Source organism: Leptinotarsa decemlineata, unplaced genomic scaffold (genome assembly GCF_025532065.1).
Source record: "Leptinotarsa decemlineata unplaced genomic scaffold, Ldec_3_MD MMD2_tig00001064_RagTag_RagTag, whole genome shotgun sequence".
NCBI classification, from domain to species: Eukaryota; Metazoa; Arthropoda; class Insecta; order Coleoptera; family Chrysomelidae; genus Leptinotarsa; species Leptinotarsa decemlineata.
In genome coordinates, this window is record NW_027412558.1 from 12,774,022 (window position 1) to 12,795,261 (window position 21,240).

General features: G+C 33.2%; 1 protein-coding gene across 1 annotated transcript in view; it reads left to right on the forward strand.

The window, feature by feature from the left end:
* Positions 1–876: 876 nt before the first annotated feature.
* The window catches only part of LOC111507040 (uncharacterized), a 415,477-nt gene continuing 395,113 nt past the window's right edge, over positions 877–21,240 (forward strand). The window contains exon 1 of the mRNA XM_074175700.1: positions 877–1,117. The gene's annotated coding sequence lies outside the window, so the exon portion shown is untranslated. The remainder of the gene's footprint in view (positions 1,118–21,240) is intronic.

A 21,240-nucleotide genomic window follows, 5' to 3' on the forward strand; every position in this document is an offset into this window, starting at 1 on the left:
TGAACTAGACTTCCTCGATCTGCTTGTTGTTAATGTTTATATTTCGTAATGGAAGTCGTTGGGAGCTGGTAGGGAAGTCGCTGTAAGTCTCTAAAAACGATTCGACATCTAGAACGATCGCCAGGCGCAAGTTGGGTTGAGCGCGACCTTGGCCAAGTCACAATCGATTGACGAAGACCGGCGGCGGCAGGCGTTAGTTTTTTCAGGGGATGATTTACAACAGTATCAAAAGGACATCTGTTGGCACATATTCTTAAAATGATGTCGTTTATGACTAGCGTTGGGAGGTTAGAATATTGAATTTCTAGTATAAGTTTTCAAATCGAAGAGTCCAGAGTAGATTCTTCGATATCTGTCAAAATACATATCAAACTACACGTTTTACTACGTATTGTCAAAATATCGGTTCTGTGGAAATGACGTAGATCTTGCGGCACCGGAAGCCTTGGATTATAAGTATGTTTTCAATTCGGTGAGTCCAGAATAGATCATCTGAATTCTGTCGAAATACAACTTCAATTACACTATTTTTTTATAAAATATCAGCTCTGCGAAAATGAGTATGAAAATATTTTCAATTCGATGAGTCTAGAATAGATCATCTGAAATCGGTCAAAATACGATTTCAATAGTCGTAGGTCTGGCGGCTCCGGAAACTTGGTTTATGAAGATCTGTTGAACGCATCGATGCGAAAAGACTGAACTATTAATTCATCACCTGGCGACCGGATTATCACCTTGTTTCAGCCGACAAAATAAACTGACGTAATGCTTTAATTTGTCCAATAGTGAAACGCAATGAATCAATTTCTACGCCCATGCTAACCAGCCGTTCACGCCGTAGTTACACGGTCTGTTTCTTAGTTTTAGACCGCTTTTGCGAAAGTTCGAACCGCGATTCTGTGTGCACCTACGATTTTTCGAGTACTTTTTCGTTTTTCTGATGCGTCCGCTTCATCGAGAGCCGTCCGCGCCGTATTATTTATTGGAAATTAATCGATCGCTGACCGTCCTGGTGCTCATCTTCGTTGAGAAGATATGAGTGTCTGATCGCGGTCGATGTTTTTTTTCTGCGATTTGAATGAGGAACAGCTGGCGAATACGCAGATCAGTACAGGTAGGATGAGCTGAAATGTTGGCCGTAGTTTGGTCTGTGGAGTCGGGGAATAGGTGATAATTCTCTACAAGATGGAATTGTATTTTTTCAAATGATTCATTATGTTTCCCCAGAATTTTAATGAAATAAATAAATACACTTTTGTTTAATTGCCACTAGTTAATTTTATTCATATGACCGGTTTCGGGTTCAAACCCATTATCAAGTATTACTTAGTTTTATACGGGCTAAACCCGAAACCGGTGGAATAATTGAAATTAACCAGTGGTAATTAGACAAAACTGTTTTTATTCATTTCGTCTAAGTGATCATGAATTACCACAAAACAAACAAGTCATCAATCACACATATCTCATAGAATTATTGAAGACTATAGAATGAGGTGGTATCGGTCTTCGCAATCATCCCATACATTCGTGAGTTTATATTTTGATTGCAACAAATTAAAATTCAGCCATCAAAATGGGTTCTACTGATTGTTTTGCTCGCAGATCACAAACTCAGTTTGTTTTTTTTTCGAAAAATTTCCTGGAAATCTAGAGAAATAATTCAATTTTCAGTTTGGCGTTATTTTTGGAAAATAGTTTATTGACTTTCAACCCTACATCTTAATACTAACAATTTTGGGAAGACAGCCAAAGGATGAAAAAAAAACAATTAAGTTTAACGTAACTTCTATGCATGGTATACCTAAATATCTTTGTGAATATGTTATTTTTTATAAAGATGGAGAAGTGAAAGAAAAACACTTTTTTCCCAAAAACTTTTCTCTCCTAAAAATTATGAGTACACTAACACGTTACTTGGTGAAAACTGATAACACTAACATGAAACCAGTTCAACTGTATAGCGAACCGTGTAGCGAAATGCATCTCAATACGGGGTGGGTCAGCAAGATTCCCTCGGTCCTTGCTATCAGAGGAAACAATTATTCGAACTGCTCAATTTTTTTACAGTCATATCGAGCCGAGCGTGGCCAACCAAAGTTATATTTTTTGAATAGAACACCCAGTATATGAATATGTCATTCGATTCGATATTTTTCTAGCTCTCTAAGGAATTTTTGTTTTCGAATTTTAATTACTTCATTGCCAAGTTATTCCAGGAAAACCTATTTTGCAGACAATATTTTCTTAGTGTCATTATTTTTCGAGTTTGAAAGCCGTGGATTTTTGGAAATTTTTCCTGATGTTTCGCTGGCGCGAGTGGCTAGCTTCTTCAGAGGTTTAACCATCATGGCTTGCTGTCCGATGACTAACTTTTAGGCTTCATGAAGCGTATTTATGCCTTGTCAGGTAATCAGTTGTATTTGTACCTGTACTTGTCCCTGCACTTGTACCCGTACTTGTACCTGTACTTGAACCTGGAACATTAACAATTTTGCTGCCTGTTGTCATTCTGTTTGTTATTCTCGAATTCCTCAAAATGGGGTTTCATATTCGGTTGAGATTCACCGCTTCTTCTGTTCCGTTGAAATTCTCCGTGTGTTTGTGGATCTCTATTGCCTCCCGTACCAGTCGGTTATAGTATCCCTGTTTGGAGGCATTTAGTTCTGTGTTTTCAAACAAGATTGTGTGGTCTCCTTCACTAAGTGCGTGTTCTGCCACAGCTGACTTGTCCGCTTGGCCTAGTCTGCAGTTCCTTTTATGCTCTTTTAGTCTTGTTCCCATGAATCGTTTGGTGGTACAAATACAACTGATTACCTGACAAGGCATAAATACGCTTTACGAAACCTAAAAGTTAATCATCGGACAGCAAGCCACGATGATTAAACCTCTGAAGAAACTATCCACTCGCGCCAGCGAAACGTCAGGAAGAAATTCCAAAAATCCACGGTTAATGACAATGAAAACCTTAGCCGCGAATATTTTTTAATTCATCACCCGCATGTCTACAGCAATTAAGTGGTTTTTTTTAGGAATAGTTAGTCAATATCACTATGATATCGGGAATCTCAGCTTTCGAAAACAATATATAGGGTGCTCGGTAAAACCGGTCAAGTTTCATTCATTTTAAAACAGACATAATTCAACTTTTTCACCCTGTATTTTTTCATTTGTATGAAATGTTTCAACATTTCACAACATTTTTTATCAGAGGAATACCTGGTATACAAATTTATACCAAGTTTTAGTAATTGTTCTAACTAAAAAAAAAGTTTTTTTTACGTTCACTTACTCACATTTGTTTTTCGAATATTCAAAGTAATCGCTAGTACATTAGCATTTTTCATACCATCTAGTGATAGTTATCGGCGGTTTCAACGGTAAGAAATGCGTAAAAAACCTAAAGCATATTTGTACTGATTTTTTTTTCGAAAACTCAATTATCCATGACTTACATCAGAAAATAAATCTTGGGATTTATCAATAACGCCATGTGTTGAAGTTTCTATCGCGTGTAGCGACGGGTGCTTACAAAAAATATGGCACAAAGCGCCCACGCTTTTTTCTCAATAATACTAGTATTTTTCGTTCTTTATTGTTTTAAGCTTATTAAAAAATATTTGTAACTTTTTAGTTCCATGTTTTTTAAAATCGTGGTTTTTAGTTTTTTAAACTATATTTATTTTTCATTTTTTAGTTTCGTATGCTATAAAAGCGTGTTTTCTAGTCTTTTTAAACTATATTTATTTTATCTGAACTTTAGAATCAATCAGCCGTATATTGTTTAGGAAAATTTAATGAAGAAATACATGTAAAGTGAGTTCGAATTCAAGGAGGTTACAGCGCCATCTGTCTGCGAATAGATCAAGAAATAATGTCAATAATTCTGTCAAATACAGATCCCGAGCTTGAGAGTTACAAACAAACATACATACATACAGGTGAAGCTAACAAAAGCGTGTTAATTAAAAATTCCTGAAATTTTAACAACAGTTTTGCTTTGTTTCACGAATGGACTGATTCGGAGTAGGTTTAAATGTTTGAATTTGAAAAATTATTTTTTAAAAAGTGTATGATATAAAAGAAGAACATTGAAACAATTAAAATTTGAAGAAAAATTCGGTAAAATATTGTGTGCGTTGTAATATGATTTTATATACGTTTCTTGAGTTGAAGAATAAAAATTTGTTATTAACTAGATTTGAAAAGTCATATATGAAAAATAAAATTGACACAAAAACTTTTTCATTCGAACAAAGGTTCATTTTCAATAGCAAATGAATAAACATATTTTTTGGGAAAGAAAGGGCTTTCTTGTCCTTCAACTTCTTCATCTTCATACAAAAAAATGTGATAAACTTTCTTTTTTTATGGACAAAACACAAGCACTACAGGAAAATCCTGAAGGCGTTGTCAGAGCGGTGCCCGTGGAAAGGAAGAAAGCAATTGAGTTCAAAATAAAATTTCAACAAAGATATGCATATCATACATGAAAGTTACATATATACTGGAAGAAAAACTACTTCCACATGAACATTGAATCATTCAAAAATCCCTTTTTCCTATTCAACTTGTACTCCAGACATTCGATGTGGAATTGAATCAGACATCATTCATAGGAACGCTACACAATATAATAATATCTGAAAGAGTAATGATATAAAATTTCACTCACATGGAACTGATCTTCCTTAATGGCGGACTTGTCTGTCTGTCAGAAAATGTATAGCGCTGTCAATCGACAGCACCTAAACCTCTGACCATTCTGACTTGTCAGTCATAACACTCTAATCAGCAGCAACGATTTCATCTCCTCAACTTTTTTTTTTAAATGTTTACCCTTGTTTTGATTTCGACTATTCCAGATGAAGTGCTTTATTTTGTTGTCTGAAGATTACGTTTTTCAGAATATTTGTACCTAACTGACCAAATCCAACCTTTATAACCTGGTCAAATATAATAAACAAACTAAAAAAACAAAAGTGGCAGTTGATATACAGAACCATTATCAGGAACTGCGTGAACAACACTTATTTTTGCTTAAGGTATTTCCACAATTTCCTTTAGCACTAGGAATCACTACAAAGATTTCCCCAGAGGTTTCATAATATATATCTGTAAAGTCCTTCAGAAGTTTTTATTATTGCTTTCAAACTTTTTGAGTTCCGTGTATTACGAGTAACATATAATTGATTTAATTTTTCTCATAGAATCGATTGGTATGATGTTTTAGCTGTAGTGACCGAAATATCCTGATCAGTGACCAAAAAAAAATATATGTAGGTTGTGTTGTGGAATTGACCCGGGTGGTAGTGCGCCCGACTTACGATCGGAAGGTCGTGGGTTCGATTCCTGTCTCGACCAGATATTTTTCTCGATAGAATTTATCTGGTTGAAGCTGGGATGATTCTGCAACCGTGTTAGGAATCACACGTTAAAAGGTAAGACCTCGTTAGTCCTTAGTAAGCACAACTTTCTCAACCTATCGTTGAGTTGTCGTTTGTATGGGGGCGATAGCTGATTAACGGAAAAACAGACTTTAAAACAGATTCGAGTTTCAATGACCAATATCAGAAAATGCATACGTCTGCTTGATACGAACTTAATTTGCAAAACGTACTGAATAACGATTCTGTTTCGCGAAAAAGGCAAAGTTACATTGAACCGGTTATCCCCAATAATTTATAATGAATGGATGATCGTGAATTGAACATGTCGATAGGAATTTCCATCGTCATTTATTGAAATTATGGTCTTTCACCGCAATCGGTAGTAAAAAACCACCTCCCACTTTTTGTATTATGTAACATCAAATGAGATCACATTTCTAAAAATTGGTTTCCAATAATGGCATGATAATAAAATAAAAAGAGGAAATTATAATACTTTTGGAGACTGTTTTTATTTTTTTTTTAAATTCCACCTATTTGAATACTCTTTTCTTCTTCGTACACAAAACAAATGTGGGAAAACAGTTTAACAGTTATTTGCATAACTGCGAAAAATTTACATAGACCAAATTACACAGATATTGGGTTTGAATTTTCAAAAGTGACCATAATTAATTTTCATCAATAACATCAACTCAGAATTTCTGCAGTCCCCATAGTTGATCACAATGTAGCAATTCACCCAATATATCACCCAGAATATCGTATGTATTTCATCTTTCTTCCTACGTAACACCAACCTGTATCTGTCTGGTATTTTGTTCAAGGCGATTATAATTTTTGGAATGGATCAATTGAAAAGTAAAATGAATCGAATTTGAATAACTCGATAAAATTATCAGCGGGGTCTTTCACCTAAAAGGATTTGGAAATACGCGAAATTAGTTAGGAATCTAAACGTAAGACATATTCTGAAAGTAACTTATGATATCAGATTCATTTACTGATCGATATACTCATCATCTGTATGTTCTGGTTAGCACACGTATATGATGTGACACAAACTATTTGAGGTTTGATTTTTTTAATAATTCACCAGGGTGAGAAACTTGAATCCTGACAACTCAAAAATTAAAATTGAAACACTTTTGTTGAATCACTGTTTAATGATTGACGAGTGGCACTGAAAATAGACAAATATTTTACCATCTTCACTTTCGATATGTTTATTATGTATAAGTTTCATATAATATAAAATAAATCTTACATAACTAATTCATTATAACATTAAAAACAACAGTTCAAAAACAACATTTCCAAACGCTCAAAGTTGCGAAATTGTTTCTTCCTTTTCATAAAAGAGGATGTATGCATCTCCACTCACAAGCGATTTTGGTGAAAATGGTGACACGTGTGAATCATTGTATTCGTGCCACGTGCCAGTATAAGGATGTCTGCAGAATGCTGTATGATGTCCGCTGTAGGTAGATCCACTGTGATCCGAAAGTGCACTGTGATAAAGCACTGTGCACTTTCGGATCACAGCACTGTGATAAATTCAATTGGCCAGTTCTTTGTGGTATGAGGAGTGACAAATCCCAGAAAGGAGCGAAGGTTACAGATGAGTGTCCACAATGTGTGCACTTCATCGTGGATTTTAATTGACCAACGAAATTATCTACAATCTTAGGGTTATATGTACTCAAATAAATCAGCCATGACTCTTATGCTTTTCCGCTGTCTCTCAATTTTTCGTTAATCTCCGTTAAGGTCGGTTTAGGTTTCTCAATAATTTTATTAACGTCATCATGTAAATCTTCTAAAAGATAACGAAGGAACTCATGGGCGTCTTGATGCGCATGACCCATGAATCGAGGGGCAAAACTCTGAATCTGACTTTTCAAGGAGACTGTGTTCACTGCTCTATCAGATGAATCTTCTGACCACAATTCCTTAATAACTTCTGCGAAATTTTTGATTAAAACACCCTCCGTATTAGAAATATTAGTATTGATATCTTTCATGTACTCATCCTTTTTCAAATATTCCAGAAACCATCTCGTATTTGATAAACATTGGATTGCACTGTTCATGAAACAGGTGTTGACAATATTTTTCAACCCATTAAGCCCAAGGGTTTTGACTGAGGAATGTCTCACTGATTCAATTGTGTTGTAGCTGTTGTTGATACGTTCGCCACCGTTGTTTTCATTCAGTAGCGGCAGAATTAGACGTAGCGGCAAGCTGCAACTGTATCCACGCAGGTGAAATCCCAAACCAGAAGTTTTCCAAATTTCCAAGGAATTAGACTCATCCCGTCTGGACGCTTACTATTATCTCGACTAACACCAAGGGGTTCAAGAACTGAAGGAACCTCTGCAGTGGCTAGAGCTCTTTTTATAAGATCATTATTGGAATGATGTCTTGAAAATCTGCCAGAACTAAATTTACAACTTAGGCCATGGTAACCATTTTCTTCTACTACAGTGGATTCACATCTGCATTTATGACTAACACAAATTGAAGAACCTAACCGAAGATATATATAACGAAGTATATATTTATGCAATTCGTATGTAATTTGATACCAAGTGTTTTTTTTTTACAGTGCTGACATAAATAGTCTCTTTTCAACTTTCTAACTGGGCAAGATATTAAAGTTGGACAAAATATGTATGAAAAGGAACCATTTTCAGTTTATTTTTTTCAAATAGTAGGGCGAAGAGAAGAGAAGGAGAATGTAATTCAGTTCTCTTTACAAATACTTTAAATTTTTTGAATTTCAATAACCGATTGCGGAGTTATTGACGTTTAAATTTGGAATCAGGAGTTTATTAACTTTGCCACCCTTCGTCAGTTTTTTTGAAATAAATGTTCATTGGAAAGATAACATCTTTTGGAATACATCAGTGTTAATTTCAAGGAAATAAAACTATATCATTTTAATTTGAGCAGTGAGACAGACTATTTTCGAATTCATTTCTAACATTTTTGTATGTTTCTGGGGGTAATGATAGCGCAAGTTTCGGTAATTATGTCTCTGAGTTGTCATATTGTCTCATAAACTTTCGAGTTGATAAAGTCCCAAAGAAGAAATTGAATAGAGTCAGATCCGGTAAACGAGCAGAACATTCTTATGAGACCATGCCTACCAATTATCATGCCTGAGTATTTCTGATCCAACCAATCCCTTGCAAGCATACAAAAATGTAGGAGCGCACTATCCGGTTAGAACACAACTGGATTTTTGAATTCATCTTGATTATTGGCCACAATTTTTTGAATCCGTGGGTGAATAAGGTTTTGAAGAATTTCAAAATCACCAGTCATATCTTTCTCTAGATATACGGCACAACAATACGATTTCCTAATATTTCTGCCAAGGAATTCATTTCTTACTAAAGTAAGAAACTTTTTTGAAAGTTGAAATGGAATTTGAATTAATTGTTGGAAAAAAAACATTTTTAAATATATCCAAAATAAATATTTGGTGTTTTGGAGAGGAATTTCCAGTCAGTAACATACCTCTATTATCCGTGGTCCTCTAAATCTTAAATGGTAATTTTTTTTTGGAAATTGAATTGATTGTCTGAGAGGGAAACAATTTTTTTGACATTTCAAAAATAAATATTGGGTGTTTTGAAGAGGAATTTCTATTCAGTAATTAACATCTATTTATGAAAAATGATTTTTTCATTCAATTTTGAAGAGTCATTTTGTAGCAATAATAGAACTCCACCTGAAAGTTTCGAGAATCAGTCTAAAAAAATCATAAATTCAAAAGTAAAAAGCGCCAAAACTTTCTTTCCTCAAAAAATAGCCTGTCCTACAAATATACCTCTGTCAATTTGGTTTATTTGCCGTTTTGACAATATTCATGAATATATTTTGTGGTTACCTTTTTAATCTTTCATGATTTTTATGTTCCAAATTTTGTTGTCATACAATAAACTGCAGTTGAAATATACAGGGCTATTCAAATTCGTTTCTGTGCATGGGGTTCTCGTAAACGATAAGAGATAGAGTGTCGGTTGAATTGTGGCAAAGTTGTGTATTTTAGAGATCTATTCAATGATGTAAATAAATCGAATATAGCTCTTTTGGTTCTGGAGATATACAGGAAAAACGAAAAAATCCCAAATTATTATTTTTGGCTATATCTTCTTTATTCGCAGACATATTGAAAATCTGTCCACACTTTGCTATTGACACTTGATGGGGACTCTCAGAATATACCCATGAATCTTTTATACAGGGTGTCATCTGACTTGGGCCACCCCATACGGACCTGTATTTTTTGTTGTAGTTTTTGGATCGAAGACGTTCACTAATATTCGATTATAATTGTGTGAATTATTCCCTTTTAAATTACGGCCCTGGAAATTGGTTAACTGAGTTGAATAAAAACATAATAGCAACTTTCACGTCTCCCTATGTATCGTAGAGTTTTCAGGAGTTTTTGTTTTCATTTATAGGTTCCTATTCATATTTTTTTCCATTGCTCTGGGCGTTTTCTACAATGAACTTCGATTAAGAAAACTTTTTATTATTATTTGAAACATATCTACATCAAAATTATATTATATGTGTTTTAATAAGCAAAAAAAGAAATTACAGCAATAATAACATCCGAAACGAACACTATAATTGTAATGAAAATTGAAATGAAGTAATTTATATAGGTACCCAAAAAAATTATCGGCGCAATAAATATTCGAATTGGAGTCCTTCCATTTCGAGACATTTTTAAACTCGGTTTTTCATATTATTTATTGCCATCAATACACTTATTTGCTGCATTGTTGCGAAATCATTCTAAATCCACATTTTGTATCTCTCTGCCAGCGTAAATCCTATTTTTCAATGTCACCCATAGAAAATAGTCCAGCATAGTAAGATCTGGTGATCTTGCAGACCATCTTATTGCCACATTATTTGTCTCGAAATGGAAGGACTCCAATTCGAACATTTATTGCATTTATTATGTGTATATAAATTATCTACTTCATTTCAATTTTCATTATAATTATAGTGTTCGTTTCTGATGTTATTATTGCTACCATTTTTTTTTCTGCTCATCAAAACACATATAATATATTTTTGTTGTAGATATGTTTCAGATAATCATTGAAGGTTTTCTTATTCGAAGTTCATTGAAGAAAACGCTCAGAGCAATGGAAAAAATATAAATAGGTACCTAAACATGAAAAAAACGCAGTCAACCAATTTCCAGGGCCGTAATTCAAAAGGGAATAATTCTCAAAATTATAATCGAATATTACCGAAAAATCCCGAAATATAAAATTGAAATTAATTTCTCAGTATGAAGTGAACGTCTACAATCCAAAAACTACAACAAAAAATACAGGTCCGTATTTGAAAATTCAAATATGGGGGGGGGCCCAAGTCAGATGACACCCTGTATCAAAGATTCATGGATATATTCTGAGAGTCCACATCAAGTGCCAATAGCAAAGTGTGGACAGATTTTCAATATGTCTGCGAATAAAGAAGATATAGCCAAAAATAATAACTTGGGTATTTTTTGTTTTTCCTGTGTATCTCCACAACCAAAAGAGCTATATTTGATTTCTTCACATCATTGAATAGGTCTCTAAAATACGCAACTTTGCCATAATTTAACTGACACTCTATCTCTTATCGTTTACGAGATCCCCATGTACAGACACGAATTTGAATAGCCCTGTATATTATATATCAATAGTAATTGTTCAGGTGATATTTACTTCATCTTGAGTTCGTTAAGTATTTTTCCATTTGATTGATGGATGATTCAAAAAAGTTAACATGGAATATATGTTACGAATTTTATATTGTTTTTTTTGTTCATAATCTTCTACAATCTGAAAAAATAAAAGCTAAATCAACACAGAATCTGCTTAAGTATCCACCCCTTAAAGTTACTGCGTAATATACTAACTGACAAAGAAAGGTAAACACCCATTCATATTGAGAACAATTTAATAATTTTTCACTTACATAATTGACAGATAATAGCAAACAAACGAGTGAGTTTTCAGAGAAATTGGATGCTCGTGAAACCAGTGGAGTTCATTAGTGTGTTGCAGATCTTCGATGTCTTATACTTTCGTGGATACGTCTGGGCATTGCCCTGATAAGGTGGTCTATATCCTGTTGGAGTATCTCATTCCACCCTACTGGGGCTGTTGTAAATTAAGCAGTCTGCGACCAAGAATATCCCACACATGTTCGATCGGTGAAAGATCAGGCGATCTGGGTGGCCATGGTAAGCAGGTTAATGTCATATTGATCCATTAAGTCTTAGAGTTACTCTAGCCACATGCGGTCTAGCGTTGTCTTGTTGAAATATGGGGTTCTCGATGAGGCTGCACTACTTCGTGAATATAACGAAGAGCTGTCATGTTACCTCTAATAATGACTTAAGGTGTCCTGCTACCATATGCAATGACACCCCATACCATTAAACCAACAGTATGGTGAACGTGCCTCTCCACATCAAACTGGGACTCTTGTTTTTCACCACGACGGATTTTTACTCTCAGTGGTCCATCGTGCATACCCAAACAAAAGCAAGATTCATCGCTGAAGACTACGCGGTGGCAACACCTAATGGGGATGATAAGAAAATAGTCCGAAACTTTTTATTCGCCGAGATAATGTGCGCATTCCAACAACCCTTCCGTGTTCTTCAAACTACTGATTCGCAATTGCCTAGTAGAAATGAACTGATCCCTAAGAGCCAAAAGTCTTGATCGGCGATCGCGCTGGTGTTCCCCTGCGACGACCGATGCCCCTAGCTCTGTGTTCTTGGCCTTCTTGGGTCCATGCCTGATTACCTCTTAGAATTGAAGGCAAAGATCGATTGGTTTTTTTTTGAAATTTCTCTAACTGAAAAACCTGCCTCTCGTAAGCCAACAATTCGTCCTCTTTCAAAATCACTAAGTTGAGGATTACGACGAAGTCTTCGCACTCGAGGTATAGTGTTAACAATACGAAACACTTTACAAACCATATTCTTTAACATTCAATGCACAAATAAGAATAAAAATCGTAGAAATGATAAATGCCCACAAAAAACCACTTGAAAAACTGGTGAGAATAGCTTCCGATACGGCTGAAATTTTACTGGCTTTTTACTGACCCCAACATGCAAAACATTATTGAAATTTTTGGGAAAGAAAGTTTTTGGCTTTCTACCACTCCATCTTGATACAAAAAAAGGATGAGGGAATCTTCCAAAGAAAGGAAGGAAGTAATCAATTTGAAAATAAGTAACTCTATACATGGATGTGTAGATCATGCAAAGAAGTAACTTTAAGACACAAACTGAAAGAAAGTCCTCCTGAAGCTGTTACTTTCATATAAACATTGAATTACACGAACACTGAATTATACAGAAGAGATACTTTTCTCTACTCAGTTTGTATTTCAAACATTCGTTGTGGAATAAAAATCAGATATCATGTGAATGATATCTGATTTTATTCTGATATATCTGATTTTTATTCCACAACGAATGTTTAAAATACAAACTGAGTAGAGAAAAGTATCTTCTGTATAATTCAGTGTTCATATAGAAGTATTCGTTTCGAAAGAATTTTTTTCTTTCGTGTAATTCAATGTTTATATGAAAGTAGCTGTTTCAGGAGGACTTTCTTTCAGTGTGTGTCTGAAAGTTACTTCTTTGCATGATCTACACATCCATGTATAGAGTTACTTATTTCAAAATTGATTTCTTCCTGCCTTTCTTTGGAAGATTCCCTCACCCTTTTTTTGTATCCAGATGGAGTAGTAGAAAGCCAAAAACTTTCTTTCCCAAAAATTTATCACTCCTAAAAATATAACCCCTTCAATTCATTATTGAAATATTTTCAATATAAATGGGTGTTTACCTTTCTTTGTTATATATAAAATACTGGAAAGTTCAATTAGTCATTGATTGGTCGTATTCATAAAGTTTACCTACAAATTGATAAAAATCGATTGAAAACAAATAGATATTGTTACTTAGCTTTCTTAAGTGGTTAACGTTTCTGAAAACAATCCTTTTTAGTTTCTGAAACCTATATTCACTATAAAAACCACTTAAGAAAGCTAAGTATCAGTAATACTTTTTACAATTGATTTTTTCAATTTCTATGTAGGCAAAATTTATGAATACGACAAGTTACTGACTAATTAGACTTTCTAGTGGTTTATATTATGCAGTAACTATTCGGGGTGAACTTTCCCATTTACTACACTTCAACGGATTCTCTATTGATTTAGCTTTAATTTTTTCAGATTGTGGAAGGTAATAAACTCAAAAAAACAGTATGGAATATTGAGTCCTCCACAAAAAAATGTCATTTGAAGAGTGTTAAAAAAAGCGATTTATTTCCAACCGGAGTATCTAGTTACAGGAAATGCTATTATTACAGAGTATATATATTATATGAAATAAATATTAAAAATAATGGAATATAGAAATGTATAAAAATAAATAAGTAAATGCTTAAATAAAGTGTATATAAAATATTCGAATTCCTAGAATTTCAAAAGAGGAATGAAAAATTGAGTATATAAAAAAAAAGCTACAAATCATGCAATGTAGCAGTACTGACACAAATATTATTTATAGTATTATTTAAAGTGATTGTGGATACATGATACCAAGGCGTTAGTATCATGTCGCAATGTTCACAGATTTTATTGAAGCTACTACACATAAAATTCAATGGTGGTCGTGGTATAGCATTTGTGCGTGATGCTTCGCAATAGAATTTCAGATTGTGTCGACCTTCACTTCTTGGTACTAAGAAATTGATCCCCGGTAAAAGAACCGTACTGTCAATATTGTTGTTTAGTAATTAATGCAGGAATTGTAAATACCCCACGAGAGACATCGATCATAACATTTTGTTGACACGATTTGATATGACATCTTTGGAAAATATTGACCATCAACTTTTAGACATAAGTGTTTTAGGAACTTCCTTTGCACACTCTCAATTAATGTTTTTTGGTAGTCGTAAAATGGATTCCATAACACAGAGCCATACTCTAACTTGGTACGGCTTTTTAAAATAAATCGGCTGCGACTATCGGCGTTATAGAACATGCTTGCCTAACATACTAATTTTGTATTCATAACACCGTTCAACTTTGAAACATTCAAAAAAATAGACGCACGCAATTAACACCAACTGAATAATTAACAATGCAACATGTGTTTCACTATACAATAGGATCTTCAGGCGTTTTCAATACAACAGAATATTGAAAGTTCCTTGAACCACGTATTGCTGTTTCATTAACTTTTTAGTGAAAAAACTGGAATCTGATTCCAACATTAGAAGTGTGATTAAAGATGTTTCTAGAACCATTATTTCCACTATTATCACTATTTCACGACCCATAAAAACAACTACGATGAAATGCACAATATTCTGGAGCATTAAAAAAAAAATAACGATTCATTTTCCCAAGAAACATACAATGTTTCTAGCAGGGAAAGAAACAAACAGTAATTCAGAAACTAACTATAACATAACTAAGTACGAAAAAAGCATTAAAAAAACATAAATCAGAACAGAAACTTAAATATTCTGTTCAGTGTTCATGAACTATAAAAAATTATAACCCGCTGGATGATTCAGTATGATTCAGTGTTCGTGTATTTCAATGTTTATATGAAAGTAGCTGTTTCAGGAGGACTTTCTTTCAGTTTGTGTCTGAAAGTTACTTCTTTGCATGATCTACACATCCATGTATAGAGTTACTTATTTTCAAATTGATTACTTCCTTCCTTTCTTTGGAAGATTCCCTCACCCTTTTTTTGTATCCAGATGGAGTAGTAGAAAGCCAAAAACTTTCTTTCCCAAAAATTTATCACTCCTAAAAATATAACCCCTTCAATTCATTATTGAAATATTTTCAATATAAATGGGTGTTTACCTTTCTTTGTTATATATAAAATACTGGAAAGTTCAATTAGTCATTAATTGGTCGTATTCATAAAGTTTACCTACAAATTAATAAAAATCTATTGAAAACAAATAGATATTGTTTCTTAGCTTTCTTAAGTGGTTAACGTTTCTGAAAACAATCCTTTTTAGTTTCCGAAACCAGTATCCACTATAAAAACCACTTAAGAAAGCTAAGTATCATTAATACATTTTTACAATTGATTTTTTCGATTTCTGTATAGGCAAAATTTATGAATACGACAAGTTACTGACTAATTAGACTTTCTAGTGGTTTATATTACGCAGTAACTATTCGGGGTGAACTTTCCCCTTTACCACACTTCAATGGATTCTCTATTGATTTTCAGATTGTGGAAGGTAATAAACCCAAAAAAACAGTATAGAATATTGAGTCCTCCACAAAAAAATGTCATTTGAAGAGTGTTAAAAAAGCGATTTATTTCCAACAGGAGTATCTAGTTACAGGAAATGCTATTATTACAGATTGTATATTATATGAAATAAATATTAAAAATAATGGAATATAGAAATGTATAAAAATAAATAAGTAAATTCTTAAACAAAGTATATATAAAATATTCGTATTCCTAGAATTTCAAAAGAGGAATGAAAAATTGAGTATATAACAAAAAAAGCTACAAATCATGCAATGTAGCAGTACTGACACAAATATTATTTATAGTATTATTTAAAGTGATTGTGGATACATGATACCAAGGCGGTAGTATCATGTCGCAATGTTCACAGATTTTTTTGAAGCTACTACACATAAAATTCAATGGTGGTCGTAGTATAGCATTTGTGCGTGATGCTTGGCAATAGAATTTCAGATTGTGTCGACCTTCACTTCTTGGTACTAAGAAATTGATCCCCGGTAAAAGAACCGTACTGTCAATATTGTTGTTTACTAATTAATGCAGGAATTGTAAATACCCCACGAGAGACATCGATCATAACATTTTGTTGACACGATTTGATATGACATCTTTGAAAAATATTGACCATCAACTTTTAGACATTGTTTTAGGAACTTCCTTTGCACACTCTCAATTAATGTTTTTTGGTAGTCGTAAACTGGATTCCATAACACAGAGCCATACTCTAACTTGTTACGGCTTTTTAAAATGAATCGGCTGCGACTATCGGCGTTATAGAACATGCTTGCCTAACATACTAATTTTGTATTCATAACACCGTTCAACTTTGAAACATTCAAAAAAATAGACGCACGCAATTAACACCAACTGAATAATTAACAATGCAACATGTGTTTCACTATACAATAGGATTTTCAGGCGTTTTCAATACAACAGAATATTGAAAGTTCCTTGAATCACGTATTGCTGTTTCATTAACTTTTTAGTGAAAAACTGGAATCTGATTCCAACATTAGAAGTGTGATTAAAGATGATTACCAGTATTTCCACTATTATCACTATTTCACGACCCATACAAAACAACTACGATGAAATGCACAATATTCTGGAGCATTTAAAAAAAATAACGATTCATTTTCCCAAGAAACATACAATGTTTCTAGCAGGGAAAGAAACAAACAGTAATTCAGAAACTAACTATATAACATAACTAAGTACGAACAAAGCACCAAAAAAACATAAATCAGAACAGAAGCTTAAATATTCTGTCCAGTGTTCATGAACTATAAAAAATTATAACCCGCTGGAACAGGAAAAGTAGAAAAGGTAAAGACAACTCTTCTTTTCACAAAAACACATCTTGTGAGTAAACAGATTTGGTTGAGTACAATTATTACTTTCAAACAATTACCTACAATTAGCTGTAGTATATAATATAATCAGTATATTCAGTCGCTAAGTGTATCAATTCGATTTCAACTATCAACAAAGTCATGAAGGACATAATAAATATCCTGTCTGCGTTTTCGATATGCTTTTCAGGCGAACCTTCTCTTGTACCAATGAAATACCAATGTTTCACAATGCTCATTCAATACTTCTAGAAATAATGAATTATTAGTTTGAAGTACGACTGCTTGGGAAATATTGCGAAACAACCGAGTAGAATTTTCTAATTGATTAGTCACCCACAAACCCACTAATAACAGCTTTGTCACGTCACCTCTTATTTTATTTGCATTTTGATGTGATTCAATTTCTATATAGATTGAATCGAATCTGATATGAGAACATAATAAACAAATTGTGTATCTGATAGATCGTTAACAGTTGACGCTCATCGTTAGTGGAATAATTAAATGCAAACATAAGAACTTCCATGTGCTCAACTCTTAATAATTTTTATAGTCAATTATTGACAGTATTGAAAGAAGAGCTGTTGGCTGCCTATTCCTCCATACACTGAATATATACATGTGGGGTAGTTATTATCTTTTAGTTTGTATCTGAAAGTAACTTCTGTGTATCTTCTACATATCTTCATATTGTATAGATATATACGGTAAAATAGATTAACAGGGTCTCTCAGTCAAAAAATCAAAAATCGAACTCTGCTTTACTTTGCCAAGCTTTCGCTTCTAATGGGAAGCTTCTTCAGGGCAGTAAAAATGGGCAAAAAACAATAAATTGAACATATAAATTGACGAGAAAGTTATACATGTATAGGATTTTTTTGTATAACATGTAAAGCAGAGTTTGATTTTTTGACTGAGAGACCCTGTTAATCTATTTTACCTTATATATTTCAAAAACCAAACATGAAATGATATCAGAATTTAACATAGCATCTGAATATGTAATGATATACAGGGCGTTCTATTTTAAAAAATGGAATTTTGGTCTGTAGCACCTACACCAAACACCCTGTATATTTAAAAATTATATCAAAATATAGCTCTCATGAACTCCTAAAACTGTTGTATGAAACATTTTTGTGTATCTCCTTCAACAAACCAGATATTGCCTGTCACATAAAATGTGGGACACCCGGTATATATATACACAATATGAAGATATGTAGAAGATACACAGAAGTTACTTTCAGATACAAACTAAAAGATAATAATTACCCCACATGTACATTGAACTGAAAGAAAAGAAAAAGTCTGTTTGAAACAACTACTTTCAATCAATCAATCCCGAACATGGAATTCTTGTGGACAAAGCACTCGTATAAATAAAAACACTAAATACTTAAAGCTACAATTAGTCAGTCAACATATATGAAACAAGTAAAACAAAGGGTTCTGGCACATTTGTATAAAGTACCTCCACCAAATATGAGCCCCTTATATAAGGCCGCCCGTGAAGGATAAAGGATCAGATTAGTAAAAAAAATTGATCATTAGAAATTCTCGAGCGCGTCAGATTAAGGTAGGGTGAGTTAATTACATGCTAAAAAGTGTATATTCCAGTAATCTGACAATTTGAGAGTGACGTAAAGAAAGGGAAGGGCAGCAAAGTTGTTAAAAAATAACGTCATTTCGACATTCCCAAGCGTAGCTAATTTTTTTATTCTAAAGAAAATAATTCAAGGATAACGAATAATATATAATCTGACGATTTCTGCAAGCCAAAATAACAAAAATTTGTCGATAAAATTCAATGCGTACAGCTGTGTGATACCTATATTTGCCTCTCCGAGTTTCTATTCCCCTTTCACTTCTCTATCTATTAATCTCTCACTCCGTCCCCACTCTGAATTTTGTTGTCATGACGCCATCACAGCTGATCACAGAGACTCGTTCGTTATGAAGATGAAGATGATGATTAATTTATCAATTGATTATAAAAAATCTAATTTTTTTGAGCATTTTTTAAAAATTATTTTCTTATAGATACAAGTATACACTTATTTATTTGCATGCTATTTCCTGAGTATTACAATTAATTAATTTCAATGATTTAAAAAAAAAAATTAAAAAATATTTTTTGTCAGATTAGGCGAATTCCTCTGGATAATCGTCAGATTATGAGACAGCACGTGTAGAACATAAAGATGAACCACATTTATCTCAATCTGACGAGCTTAATCCGACGAGTATTTCAAAATGGCGAATTTTTTTTGCTCATTATAATAATGGTCGCGAGTTTGCGTCAGATCGAAATCGTCAGATTATTGAATGATACCTTTTTTTGTTGCACTTCCCTTAGAAAATCTGACGCGCTCGATTAATTTTTTTTTTCACTTTTAACCCTTACGTACAACCACCCGCATCATGCAAACGATCAGATTAACATACGAACATTATTAAAAATTTGTAGGACATTGATACTATCAATATCTGACGCGATCGAGTATGTCCATGCAACAGTATTTTTTTACATATATAAAAATCTATAGCCGCTTTCCCTACCGATGAAAAGGTATATATAATATAAATTTTTTTTGTTCTTATCATCTAAGCTTTGCAACCTAATATGTCTCTATGACGCTTGAGTAAATCCCCATTTTGCATCGTTGGCTCCTCTACTAAAAGGAGAATTGAGTTTTAAATCTTTAGCAATAAAATAAATAATTCAATTAAAAGGTATCCGCATAAAATTCTTTCAAAGTATAATACGGATGACTACACAGCAAGAAGTACACATTGAATAACACGAAACTAACTTTCTGCATCAATCTACAAAAAATGTGGGAAACTTCCAAAGAAAAACAGAAAGAAAAGAACTACACTACGAACTGATTTGAAATAAATATAGTTTAAAAACTGAGGATACACTACAACAACACACTTTTGTCTATTTTCCACGATATTTTCGATACACTACAAAAACACATTTTTGTCTATTTTCCACGACATTATCATGTTTTTGTAGTGTATTCTCAGTGAACTTGAATTTCCACAAAATAAACAAGTCGTCAATCAAAGAAGTGATAGTTTAAAAAACTAAAAAAACACGCTTTTAAAGAACATCGAACTGAAAACTTAAAAATATTTTTTTTAATAAGCTCAACACAATAACAATCGAAAAATACTAGTATTATTGTGAAAATAGCGACGGGCTCTTGATATACAAAAAATGTGGCACAAAGCGCCTACGCTTTTTTCACAATAATACCAACTAGTATATTTCGTTCGTTATTGTTTTAAGGTTATTAAAAAAAATATTTTTAACTTTTTAGTTCGATGTTCTTTAAAGTTATGTTTTTAAGTTTTTCAAACTATATTTATTTTAGATTTTTTAGTTTCGTATGCTATAAAAGCGTGTTTTTTAGTCTTTTTAAACTATATTTATTTTATCTAAACTTTGAAATCAATCAGCCGTATATTGTTTAAAAAAATGACCATTGATATTTTCCCATTCCGGCAGCAGGCGCGCAAAGGAGGGTTACAAATAAGGTAGCAGGCGCGCGTGTTAATAAAAAAAATACTTTTTTCAAATGAAGAAGTACATGTAAAGTGAGTTAGAATTATATCAAGGAGGTTACGTACAGCGCCATCTGCCCGCGAATAGATCAAGCAATAATGTCGATAATTCTGTCAAATACAGATCCCAAGCTTGAGAATTACAAACAAACAAACATACATACATACAGAAGAACATACAGCATACAGAACATATAGAATGTACTATTATGAAGCTAATAAAAGCGTGTTAATAAAAAGGAAGTTTCGTGTAATTCAATGATCATATGAAAGTAGTTGTTTCGAAAAGACGTTTTCCTCTCGCCTAATTCAATGTTCATGCGAAAGTAGATATTTTGAAAGGGTTTCTTTTCAGTTTGTATCTGAAGAAACTTCAGTATGTGTTCCATATATTTTTGTGAAATTTTGCAAAATTTCGTTTTTCGATTTTAGCTTCGTAGATAAGCCTTGAAGTGGTCGACGTACAGTAATCCAGGACGACGATTTGAGAACCCTGGTGGAAACTGACTGACCACAAATTGGGCGTGAGCTCCTGTGCGGTTTTTAATAGTTTAAAACGTTTTGGAAA